The sequence below is a fragment of the Moschus berezovskii genome, chromosome 15, assembly GCF_049115385.1.
Source record: "Moschus berezovskii isolate FMDL1 chromosome 15, NW_MosBer_1.0, whole genome shotgun sequence".
Classification (NCBI taxonomy): Eukaryota; Metazoa; Chordata; class Mammalia; order Artiodactyla; family Moschidae; genus Moschus; species Moschus berezovskii.
In genome coordinates this window covers 70979947-70993416 of record NC_142474.1, presented here as the reverse complement: position 1 = coordinate 70993416, position 13470 = coordinate 70979947, and the positions used below count along the sequence as shown (strand labels likewise).

Sequence of the window (13470 nt, the reverse complement as noted above, 5' to 3'; positions counted from 1 at the left end):
TTGGTCATAAATTTCCTTCCAAGGAGTAAGTGTCTTTTAATTTCATGGCTGCAATCAGCATCTGCAGTGATTTTGGATATTGGAAAAATAAAGTCTGACACTGTTTCCACTGTGTCCCCATCTATTTTCCATGAAGTGATGGGACCAGATGCCATGATCTTTGTTTTCTGAATGTTGAGCTACAAGCCAACCTTTTCACTCTCCTCTTTCACTTTCATCAAGAGGCTTTTGAGTTCCTCTTCACTTTCTGCCATAAGGGTGGTGTCATCTGCATATCTGAGGTTATTGATATTTCTCCCAGCAATCTGGCTTCCAGCTTGTGCTTCTTCCAGCCCAACGTTCCTCATGATGTACTCTGCATATAAGTTAAATAAGCACGGTGACAATATACAACCTTGACGTACTCCTTTTTATTTTTGGAACCAGCCTGTTGTTCCATGTCCAGTTCTGACTGTTGCTTCCTGACCTGCATACAGGTTTCTCAAGAGGCAGGTCAGGTGGTCTGGGATTCCCATCTCTTTCCGAATATTCCACAGTTTATTGTGATCCACACACTCAAAGGCTTTGGCATAGTCAATGAAGTAGAAATAGATGTTTTTCTGGAACTCTTCTGCTTTCTCCATGATCCAGCTGCTGCTGCTGCTGCTAAGTCACTTCAGTCGTGTCTGACTCTGTGTGGCCCCATAGACGGAAGCCCACCAGGCTCCCCCATCCCTGGGATTCTCCAGGCAAGAACACTGGAGTGGGTTGCCATTTCCTTCTCCAATGTTTGAAAGTGAAAAGTGAAAGTGAAGTCGCTCAGTTGTGTCTGACCCATAACGACCCCACGGACTGCAGCCTATCAGGCTCCTCCATCTATGGGATTTTCTACGCAAGAGTATTGGAGTGGCTTGCCATTGCCTTCTCCCCATCCAGATCTTGGCAATTTGATCTCTGGTTCCTCTGCCTTTTCTAAAACCTGCTTGAACATCTGGAAGTTCACGGTTCACATATTGCTGAAGCCTGGCTTGGAGAATTTTGAGCATGACTTTACTAGCGTGTGAGATGAGTGCAATTGTGCGGTAGTTTGAGCTTTCTTTGGCATTGCCTTTCTTTGGGATTGGAATGAAGACTGACCTTTTCCAGTCCTGTGGCCACTGCTGAGTATTCCAAATTTGCTGGCATATTGAGTGCAGCACTTTCACAGCACATCTTTCAGGATTTGAAAGAGCTCAACTGGGATTCCATCACCTTCACTAGCTTTGTTCGTAAGTGATGCTTTGACTTCACATTCCAAGATGTCTGGCTCCAGGTGAGTGATCACGCCATCGTGATTATCTTCATCGTGAAGATCTTTTTTGTACAGTTCTTCTGTGTATTCTTGCCACCTTTTCTTAATATCTTCTGCTTCTGTTAGGTCCATACCATTTCTGTCCTTTGTCGAGCCCATCTTTGCATGAAATGTTCCCTTGATATCTCTAATTTTCTTGAAAAGATCTCTTGTTTTTCCTATTCTGTTGTGCTATAGGTATTCACATACCCCGAACATGAAGTTACATTATTATAAAGATTTTTTCCAACTCTCAAAGCCTTGTCAAAGCTGTTGAGGATCAGTTGTAGCTCAATCATAGTAGTAAAAGACTGAGAATATTTCAAATTTTGTTCTCAGCTTATAATTGTAGTAGTTCTGCACTTCTCAGTTGTCTTACTGAACTGTTTTTCCTACCTCCCTAAATTCTGGACACATTGATATGTGATTATTACCTAGAACTACAGAAAAAATTTCTCTGGATACATCTATAGGTTTAAACTTAACTTTAACATTGGGATTTTTTTTTTTTTAGTCAATACCCATTTTACCCATCTTAAGCATTCTAAAAATCAACTTAAATTCTTTTCTATATGTTCTAAATAAACACAAAACTGTTATCTTGAAGTACTCATGAACACTAATATACTCACATAAAATATTTTCTCAGTACTGCTGAACCAAAACCACTTTATTACAACTGTCATTCATCCGTGATGAAGTTTGGGGCTGGAATGTGTGGAATTTACAGCAAAGCTCATTATACAGTATTACTTATCAAAGTTTGATATAATTAAATTAAAAGGAACTTTTTGAGCACAAACACTTAGACTTATGTTTCCCAGGTGGCTCAGATGGTAAAGAATCTGCCTTTCAATACAAGAGACCTGGGTTTGATCTCTGGTTTGGGAAGATCCCCGGGAGAAGGGAATGGCAACTCACTCCAGTATACTTGCCTGGAGATTTTCTTGGACAGAGGAGCCTGAAGGCCATGGTGTCACAAAAAGTTGGATACAACCAAGTGACTTTTACATAATCTACACACTGTGGCAGAACATCCTTTTTAAAATAATAACAACACAATTGGCTGTATATACTTAACTTATATACTATAATCTTTGACTGTTGGTGTTCAAAGCTACACAGCATGGGACATAGATATCTAGTAATATGCCTCCAGGCATCAGTAAGCAAAGTAGGGGGTTTCAGTGAGGGACATCTAGACTTTATACCCCTAAATTCATATTTTCTATTAAATATATTTCATGTCTATGAACAAACAATAGTGTTAACTACTTCATTTACCATGAATGTACCCAATCAGAAATCACAGCTTTTATGAAAAGTTGACAAGGATGAGACTTTGGGAAATCTAAGTTCTGGTGATATTACTCCACTAGCAGGAATGCATATAATAAAATAGGTCTTTACTATTTTATTTAAGTCTGGCTAGGATTCAAATTGCTACTAAGTATTCAAACCAATAAAAAGTATTTATCTTTTACCTCAGATATACAGATGACACCACCCTTATGGCAGAAAGCAAAGAACAAAAGAGCCTCTTGATGAAAGTGAAAGAGGAGAGTGAAAATGATGGCTTAAAACTCAACATTCAGAAAACTAAGATCATGGTGTCTGGTCCCATCACTTCATGGCAAATAGATGCGGAAAAAATGATTTTATTTTGGGGGGCCCCAAAATCACTGCAGATGGTGACTGCAGCCTTGAAATTAAAAGATGCTTGCACCTTGGATATCCAACCAGTCCATCCTAAAGGAGATCAGTCCTGGGTGTTCACTGGAAGGACTGATGTTGAAGCTGAAACTCCAGTACTTTGGCCACCTGATGCAAAGAGTTGATTCATTTGAAAAGACCCTAATGCTGGAAAGATTGAGGGCAGGAGGAGAAGGGGACGATAGAGAATGAGATGGTTGGATGGCATCACTGACTCAATGGACATGAGTTTGGGTAAACTCCAGGAGTCGGTGATGGACAAGGAGGCCTGGTATCCTGTGATTCATGGGGTCGCAAACAGTGGGACACGACTGAGCAACTGAACTGAACTGAACCACCCCTTGGAAGAAAATCTATGACCAACCTAGACAGCATATTAAAAAGCAGAGACATTACTTTGCCAACAACTGTCTGTCTAGTCAAGGCTATGGTTTTTCCAGTGGTCATGTATGGATGTGAAAGTTGGACTATAAAGAAAGCTGAGTGCTAAAGAACTGATGCTTTTGAGCTGTGATGTTGGAGAAGACTCTTGAGAGTCCCTTGGACTGCAAGAAGATTCAAACAGCCCATCCTAAAGGAAATCAGTCCTGAATAGTCTTTGGAAGGACTGATGTTAAAACTGAAATTCCAATACTTCGGCTACCTTTTGCGAAGAACTGACTCACTGGAAAAAAAAACAAAAAAACCCTGATTTTGGGAAAGATTGAAGGTGTGAGGAGAAGCGGACAACAGAGGATGAGATTGCTGGATGGCATCACCAACTCAATGGACATGAGTTTGAGTAAACTCTGGGAGTTGGTGATGGACAAGGAGGCCTGGCGTGCTGCAGTCCATGGGGTCGCAAAGAATGGGACATGACTGAGTGACTGAACTGAACTGAATCTTATACTTGTCTCAATAAAAGTTTTTATATTTTCATTTATATACTATAACCTTTGTATCATATATGTAAGGGTAAGAATTATAGTATTTATCACTTCATCTATAAATCATGCGACTGCTGTTGCTGCTGCTACTGCTAAGTCACTTCAGTCGTGTCCGACTCTGTGTGACCCCATAGACGGAAGCCCACCAGGCTCCCCTGTCCCTGGGATTCTCCAGGCAAGAACACTGGAGTGGCTTGCCATTTTCTTCTCCAATGTGTGAAAGTGAAAAGTGAAAGTGAAGTCGCTCAGTCATGTCCAACCCTTAGCGGACTGCAGCCTACCAGGACTGCCTACCAGCCTACCAGCCTACCAGGCTCCTCCATCCATGGGATTTTCTAGGCAATAGTACTGGAGTGGCTTGCCGTTGCCTTCTCCGTTAAGGAGAGCTGCTTCCCCTTAATTTAAGGGGCTCTGTATCTACTCAGCCTGGACTGAATCAAGTCTAGGAATAAGTCAGGGACCCAGCACTGTTACTGGGACACAAATCACAATTTTTGACTCTAGACCTAGAGCTTGTTTGTGTATACAAACCAAGTAAGACTTTATTAGGATGCCTATTTATTTCAGTCCAAAGGAGATCACAGCAAATTAGCCAGTACCAAAAATCAAACCATTCTGATGACCAGTTTAGTTCTGCTGTCCATTATGACAACCATGTTTTCTTTTTTTCTAGTAGGTGACACCACCCTCATGGCAGAAAGTGAAGAGGGACTAAAAAGCCTCTTAATGAAGTTGAAAGAGAAGAGTGAAAAAGCTGGTTTAAAACTCAACAATCGGTCTCATTGGACGCACCAGCAGCATTCTAGGTTGCTGACTTCTGTTCCAGCAGAGCTGGGCCTACGTTTTTGCAACCATGTCTAAGGGACCTGCAGTTGGCATTGATCTTGGCACCACCTATTCTTGTGTGGGTGTCTTCCAGCATGGAAAGGTGGAAATAATTGCCAATGATCAGGGGAACCGAACCACCCCAAGCTATGTCGCCTTTACTGATACCGAACGATTGATCGGTGATGCTGCAAAGAACCAAGTCGCAATGAATCCCACCAACACGGTTTTTGATGCCAAACGACTTATTGGACGAAGATTTGATGATGCTGTTGTCCAGTCTGATATGAAACATTGGCCCTTCATGGTGGTGAATGATGCTGGCAGGCCTAAGGTTCAAGTAGAATACAAGGGAGAGACAAAAAGTTTTTATCCAGAGGAGGTGTCATCCATGGTCCTGACAAAGATGAAGGAAATCGCAGAAGCCTACCTTGGGAAGACTGTTACCAACGCTGTTGTCACAGTACCTGCCTATTTTAACGACTCTCAGCGTCAGGCTACCAAAGATGCTGGAACTATTGCTGGTCTCAATGTACTTCGAATCATCAATGAGCCAACTGCTGCTGCTATTGCCTATGGCTTAGACAAAACGGTTGGAGCAGAAAGAAATGTGCTGATCTTTGATTTAGGTGGTGGCACTTTTGATGTGTCAATCCTCACTATTTAGGATGGAATCTTTGAAGTCAAATCTACAGCTGGAGATACTCACTTGGGTGGAGAAGACTTTGACAACCGCATGGCCAACCATTTTATTGCCGAGTTCAAGCGCAAACACAAGAAGGATATCAGTGAGAACAAGAGGGCTATCCGTCGCTTCCGTACTGCTTGTGAGCGTGCTAAGCGCACACTCTCTTCCAGCACCCAGGCCAGTATTGAGATTGATTCCCTCTATGAAGGAATCGACTTTTATACCTCTATTACCCGTGCCCAATTTGAAGAATTGAATGCTGACTTGTTCCGTGGCACCCTGGACCCTGTGGAGAAAGCCCTTTGGGATGCCAAGCTGGACAAGTCTCAGATCCACGATATTGTCTTGGTTGGTGGCTTAACCCGCATTCCCAAGATTCAGAAACTTCTCCAGGATTTCTTCAACGGGAAAGAACTAAATAAGAGCATCAACCCTGATGAGGCTGTTGCGTACGGTGCAGCTCTCCAGGCAGCCATTTTGTCTGGAGACAAATCTGAAAATGTTCAAGACTTGCTGCTGTTGAATGTCACTCCTCTTTCCCTTGGAATTGAAACTGCTGGTGGAGTCATGACTGTCCTCATTAAGCGCAATACCACCATTCCTACCAAGCAGACGCAGACTTTCACCACCTACTCTGACAACCAGCCCGGTGTGCTCATTCAGGTTTATGAAGGTGAGCGTGCCATGACCAAGGATAACAATCTGCTTGGCAAGTTTGAACTCACAGGCATATCTCCTGCTCCCCGTGGTGTTCCTCAGATTGAAGTCACTTTTGATATTGATGCCAATGGCATTCTCAATGTTTCTGCTGTGGATAAGAGCACAGGAAAAGAGAACAAGATTACCATCACTAATGACAAGGGCCGCTTGAGCAAGGAAGACATTGAACGCATGGTTCAAGAAGCAGAAAAGTACAAAGCTGAAGATGAGAAGCAGTGGGATAAGGTGTCTTCAAAGAATTCGCTTGAATCCTATGCCTTCAACATGAAAGCTACTGTTGAGGATGAGAAACTTCAGGGCAAGATTAATGATGAAGACAAACAGAAGATTCTTGACAAGTGTAACGAAATTATCAACTGGCTGGATAAGAACCAGACTGCAGAGAAGGAAGAATTTGAACATCAGCAGAAGGAGCTGGAAAAAGTCTGCAACCCCATCATTACCAAGCTGTACCAGAGCGCAGGAGGCATGCCTGGGGGAATGCCAGGAGAAATGCCTGGGGGCTTCCCTGGTGGTGGAGCTCCTCCATCAGGTGGTGCCTCCTCTGGACCCACCATTGAAGAGGTTGATTAAGCCAGCCTAGTATAGATTTAGCATTGTTCCACACAAAACATGGAAGGACCTAAATTTGCAGCAAATCCCGTGGCAGTTAACGAAGTTGAGCTGCTATAGTAAATAACTGGGCATTCTTGATACTTGAACATGGAATGTGTGCACATGGAAAAACATTGCACTTTACAAGCACTGTATTGTAAGTGGAAAAATGCAATGTCTTCAATAAAACTCTATTTAAAATTGGCAAAAAAAAAAACTCAACAATCAAAAAATGAAGATCACGGCATGCAGTCCCATCCCTTCATGGCAAATAGATGGGGGGAAAATGGAAATAATGACAGATTTCATTTTCTTGGACTCCAAAATCACTGCAGATGGTGACTATAGCCATGAAATTAAAAGATGCTTGCTCCTTGGAAGAAAAGCTATGACAAACCTAGACAGTGTATTAAAAAGCATAGACATCACTTTGTCGACAAAGGTCCGTCTAGTCAAAGCTATGGGTTTTCCAGTAGTCATGTATGGATGTGAGAGTTGAACCATAAAGAAGGCCGAGTGCCTAAGAATTGATGCTTTCAAACTGTGGTGCTGGAGAAGACTCTTGGACAGCAAGTAAACTTTAAATACTGAAATAGAAGTTATCAGTTCCTACAGTCTTTTAAGATCATGACTAACTTTAACAGAAAACAGTTAAACACTATTTTTTGAGTTGGTATTATATTTCATATTTCCGTTCCGTTCCGTTCTGTCGCTCAGTCGTGTCTGACTCTATGCGACCCCGTGGACTGTAGCCTACCAGGCTTCTCCATCCACGGGATTCTCCAGGCAAGAATACTGGAGTGGGTTACCCTTTCCTTCTCCAGGGGATCTTCCTGACCCAGGGATCGAACCCGGGTCTCCCGCATTGGAGGCAGACGCTTTAACCTCTGAGCCACCAGGGAAGAAGCTAATTCTTGGGATTTTAACAAGTTATACACTATAATTAGATACTTATTTCTTGGTAACAATGTACTATTTTTCTCATGTTTTGTGAAGGTATATTTGTAAAACAAGGAACAAGAATGTCATATGGTTTTTCATACAAAACTAAGAACGGGGCTCAGGGCAAGGCTTTCTCATTGTTACTTGAAAACCCTTAAAATATTGAAATGTCTACAGAAGCAATAAAACGATCACAGGATTATATGTTGATATTTAATTTTTGTACAAGTTAAATATCACTGATAATTAACTGTTAGTTTATTTTGAAGTGACATTTTTCTGGAATACTAAATCTTTACAATATAATTTAAGATTTTTTTCATTTTAATAGTGCCCTATTGCTGATATAAAATCACTTTAAAATTATTCTACTTTTCAAATTATTGTACATATATAACATGGAAGGGCTTTATTTTTGTTATCTTATTATGAAATAGTTTACCAAAGAATTCAGGTAGTGACATTTTCTTTTCTTGGATAGTATAACAGAATAGTCAGGGTTGGGGTTATAGGTGTTGGAAAAGTATTTTGAGCAGCCAATCTGTAAGCTTTGTTGTTGTTCAGTTGCTAAGTCATTTCTGACTCTCTGCAACCCCATGGACTGTAGCACTCCAGGCTTCGCTGTCCTTAAAAAAATAAAATAAAATCTGATTCATTCTTAAATAAACCAAATAATTGATAACCATAATGGTATTTATAAAACAATAATATTTATCTCTGCTGTAATGGACTGGCCCCCATGAAGAAATTGTGATGATGTCTCCTTTGAAAGATGATTTCCTTTTACCAGGCCTTCTCATTCCCTAATCAGCTGCTCCCACATATTCCTATTGCCAGAAATTTCTTTATGAAGGTTCTCTGTTATAAAACACATTGTTGTGTATTTATTTCCTTTTTTTTTTTACATTTATGCCTTTTATATCCATTTCACTCTAACGTATTTAAATCTGGTACTGCTTAAAGCTTGTAATATCTATTCTGAGAGTATTTATCATGCTATTTTAGATTTTCTTTTGTTTTTCCATTTATTCCAGTTACATTGGCATTGGCAAGTCCATTGTGATCTTTGTTTCATAGTACGGGGTCCTACACTTACACTATGAACTATCTTCAGCAACTTTTATTCTCTTAGGCTCATGGGCTCCCCTAGTGGTCATTCTCCACTCGCGTTTAGAGGACGCAAGTGGTGGAGCTGAGTATGCCTCAAGGCAGACTTTCCTGTTGTAAATAAATTTCTGCTAGCTTAGTGGTTGGGCTACCTTCCTCAAACAAGCAATGGCTCTCATGCCTCTTCCCAGGACTCAGCTCTTCCGTCTGACTCTTGGCACCATCCACTGGAACCAGTCTGCCAAGTCAGAACTGAGGAAGATTCCTGGAGGGGACACTCAGGGCATTGAGCATCGTGCTTATTGCTGTAAACTCCCCACTCCATCCAGCCCTGGATGGTGTTGCCCTGGGGTCGCTCCTGGACTTTTAGGCTGTGCTGCTGCTCTCCTTCCTGATGGCAACACAACAGACAGCCATCTGTTCAAGGTGATGTGAGAGAGTGACAGGGTTCGCACAGAACAATTTTCCTCAGCCGGTTTGCACCAACCTACTGACTTAACATGAGTCCAGTTTGTGTGTGTGTGTGTGTATGTGTTACTAGGGACTTCCCTGGTGGCTCAGATGATAAAGAATCTGCCTGTAATGCGGGAGACCCAGATTCAATCCCTGGATTGGGAAGATCCCCTGGAGAGGGGAACGGTTACCCACTCCAGTATTCTTGCTTGGAGAATTCAATGGACAGAAGAGCCTGGTGAGTTACAGTCCATGGGGCTGCAAAGAGTCTGACCTGACTGAGTAACTAACAGACTAGTAACTAAGCATGGCTGTCAGTTTAATCACCCTCTGCACATCACCTTTGGTTTTCATCTCAAACAGGAAGTCATTTATCTCTTCTTTTTGATATGTTTCTTATTTATTTTTCAGATCACTGTTTCTCTTTTGTTCTACCTAATATGCTCATATTTTTCACATATATATTACATATTTTTTAACCACTTTGAGGAATATGGTGGTTATTGCAACCAATTTTCTTAAGTTTCTCTTTCTTAGGTGGGTGGAAATCAAACGTCTGAAAAGAATGATTAAAACTTACAGCATGTTAAAACGTACTCTACAGAGCAAAGTCATATAATCAGCTGTCTGTAAGTCCGGAGAATTCTGGAAGAATAGCCAGACTTTTGAATTTTGTTGTCAAATTCCAGTTGTCTCTCTGATTACACCCAGCTAGATCAGCGGATACAGAGATCTCAGTCAGATGGTATGCTCATAAGCCATCTATTGGTTTACATTAAATAATTTGCTCTCACATGGCACCTCTCTTTAAAGTGTTTTATAAATGCTAGATAATTGCCATGCCCTCAGAAATTGTTCAACATTATGATTTTCATCATACACATTAAGAAACCAACATGCAATGAGGTTAAAATGCTTTAATACCTCACAGTAGTTGATAGCAGACAAAATCTGGCAAATCAGGCAAAACAGAATTCACCCAAATTTTCATTTCTTAGCTCACATTTTAAAAACTAGGATCTATCTCAGTCATTGGAAAAGTATTATAAGTCTCTTTTATCACAGAATCCTCAGAAATTGGCAATGTGCAGGCTTATTGACTGATATCTTGGCATCCTGTTTGCCACTGAGATCTAACTAGACGACCTAATCAAACACTTCATTTGAAGGAAAATTCTCACACACAACAACTCACTTGGTCTAAGACCAGTCATCATGTTATTATACCTAAGTCCCATCACCTCTGTCACTAGCCTCGCATTTTATTGATTTTTGAGACCAATTGTTATTCACATACACGACTTAGAGTCCTGTATCTGGATCTAGGTATGACCTTTTCAGTAACCCATGTTTCTGAACATGATCTTAGGTCATGGAACAAACTGTATCTGTCTGTTATAGCCATTTATCTAGTCTCCCTAGGGGGAAGAAAAAGAATCATAGTTATTCTAAGCTAGAACTGTGGAACATTTTTTAAAGAAAAGCAAATACAATAAAAGTTATGTTTAGGGACTCTTCAAACAGTTTTCACCCAGAAACGGTAGACTGAATATCACATTTCTTTATCCTTCTATCTCCATCAGTGTAGGTGAAAACTTGCTTTAGCACTTTTATTTAACAACCTTGGTATGTTTATTTTAGCAAGGGATTTTTAAAGAAGCTAGCTATGTTTACTTTTGCTTTTGGCAATAGTTTCAAAGGCTTTGTTTTGCAAGGCCCACAACCCATTCACACATTTCTATAATTCCACATCATCATAACATTATTCCTAATAAAATCAGAATAAATACTTATTAACACTCAAAGCAGTAATTGCTATGAATCTCACACGCATAATGATTCTAATCCACCAATATGAGGAGGTCAACTAATACAAAAAGGAGGAAAGAGATAGAAAATTGCAATGTGAAAATACTGAGAACAATAGATTAAAGGACACAGCACCAAATTAGGGATGTTACAAATAGTCTCACAATGAAAGAATAAAGGATATTGTGATGTAAAGATTCTGAGAGAGAATGCTGCATGGATATATTAGAGACCCACAGGGCTTTTAGGACAATAAGACTTCTTCAGCAAATATGTTAGAATTTGTGTATGAACTGAGCCTGCAGGGATGCATTTCCTAAAACAGTATAGTAACCTTTTCAACAACTGATTGGGTTTTACAGGAAAAGAAAGTATGTGCTGAAAAGTGTTCATACACTTTTGAGAATCTGCTTTATCTCCTCATTTTGATGACGATCACATTATTATAACATGTTTTCTTCCTTTATTCAATATGCATCAGTGATACTTCACACTAGGTGTAGGGCTAACCCAGAAGCTCCTCCCCTACACCCATCCATTTCTCCATTCTTGCATGCATGCTAAGTTTCTTCAGTCGTGTCAGACTCTGTGCAACCCCATGAACTGTAGCCTGCCAGGCTCCTCTGTCCATGGGATTCTCCAGGCAGGAATACTGGAGTGAGTTGTCATACCCTCTTGCAGGGGATCTACCTGACCCAGGGATAGAACCTGTGATCTGCATCTCTTACATCTCCTGCATTAGCAGGTGTGTTCTTTATGGCTAGTGCCACCTAGGAAGCCTACTTCTCCATTCACTCATTTGCAAATATATTTATTACAGACAAAATAACCAATGAGGTGCTAACTCCCAAGGAAATAATAAAATGTATGCCCCCTTTACTAAAAACCCTTAGAGTTTAATAGTGAAGAGAAAGCTCACATAGATAGCCAATACTGAGTACATATTAAACCCCACGGTGCATATGAGACACACAGAGCTCAGAGAAGGAAAACTGCAGAAAAATCCTCTTGGAGACTGTAGAACAGAGCTGGTTTTTCTACTAATGAAAATAAATGAGAGAGAAAGGGCACATTTTGAAACACAGAGAACACATTGCCTACAAAATGAGAGAATGGGCAGATAAGAACAAGAACATAAAATAAATCTTTGCTTTCTCAGTCCAGTGTCTTTGAACATGCTGCTTGCTCTAGTCTGTTACTTTTCCTGCCTGTGTAGTTCTATGAAAAAAATCTACTTAATATTTCTCACTCTATCTTGCCTGTTTACGTGCTAGTTTCTAGCAGTAATATGACTTCTTTATGTATCCCCCAAATCTAGCAGTACTAATAGCAATTACTTTTTTTGAATTGTGCATGCATACTAAATCACTTCAGTTGTGGCCGACTCTTTGCAATCCTATGGACTGTACGGCCCACCAGGCTCCTTTGTCCAAGAGATTCTCCAGGCAGGAATACTGGAGCGGGTTGCTGTGCCTTCCTCCAGGGGATTTTCCTGACCTAGGGATCGAACCCAGGTCTCCTGCGGCTCCTGCATTGCAGGTGGATTCTTTACCACTGAGTCACTGGGATAGACCCCCCCTTTTAATTCTGTTTCACTTTTTTCTAGTTTATATTGAAATATATTTGATTTAAATATGTTAGTTTCAGGTGTACAGAAAAGTGATTCAGATATATACAATATTGTTTTTTAGATTCTTTTCCATTATAAGTTATTAGAAGCTAATGAGTATAGTTCCCTGTGCTGTACAGTAGGTCCTTCATTATCTAATTTACAGTGGGGGATATATTTTAATCCAAAACTCTTAATTTATCCCTCTCTCCACCAACTCCTGCTATTCCCCTTTAGTAACTTTTCTGTTTTTCATGCTCATTGTCATCACCTTCGTTCAAGGTTGTGTCACTTCTCAACTCAATCATAGCAACAGATTAACTGTCATCTACTTATCAACTAAGACTCAGTAATCTTGTCTTATACATGGCTACCAAAGTTATCTTCATAAAATGGAAAATTATCATGCTTGCTACTGAATAAACTCCGTCTCCACTTTGTTTGCAGGATAAAATCTTAAACTGATATATAATATTATGTCAAATATAGCTAAAAATTAAAAAAAGAAAACTAAATTCTACAGGTTAACACATATGATCCCTTCTTACATGGACCTTGCTGTCTCCTCAACCCCAGTTACATCCCCACCGAGCTTTCAGATTCTGTGCTACTTTCATCATCTCAGTGTCCCATATATTCTCCCACTTCTGGACATTCAGGCTTGCTCCATTGTAACCGTTATATCAATTGTTTATGCCAAACTCCTGTTTATTCTTTGGGGATGAGCTGATGAAATTCTTCTAGCCATCATTTGAATGAGAATAAACTTGTTGCT

The 13470-nt window shown here is 40.4% G+C and overlaps 1 pseudogene; it reads left to right on the top strand.

The window, feature by feature from the left end:
• The first annotated feature begins 4725 nt into the window (after positions 1-4725).
• Positions 4726-6983, top strand: LOC129556947 (heat shock cognate 71 kDa protein pseudogene; annotated as a pseudogene).
• The last annotated feature ends 6487 nt before the right edge of the window (positions 6984-13470 follow it).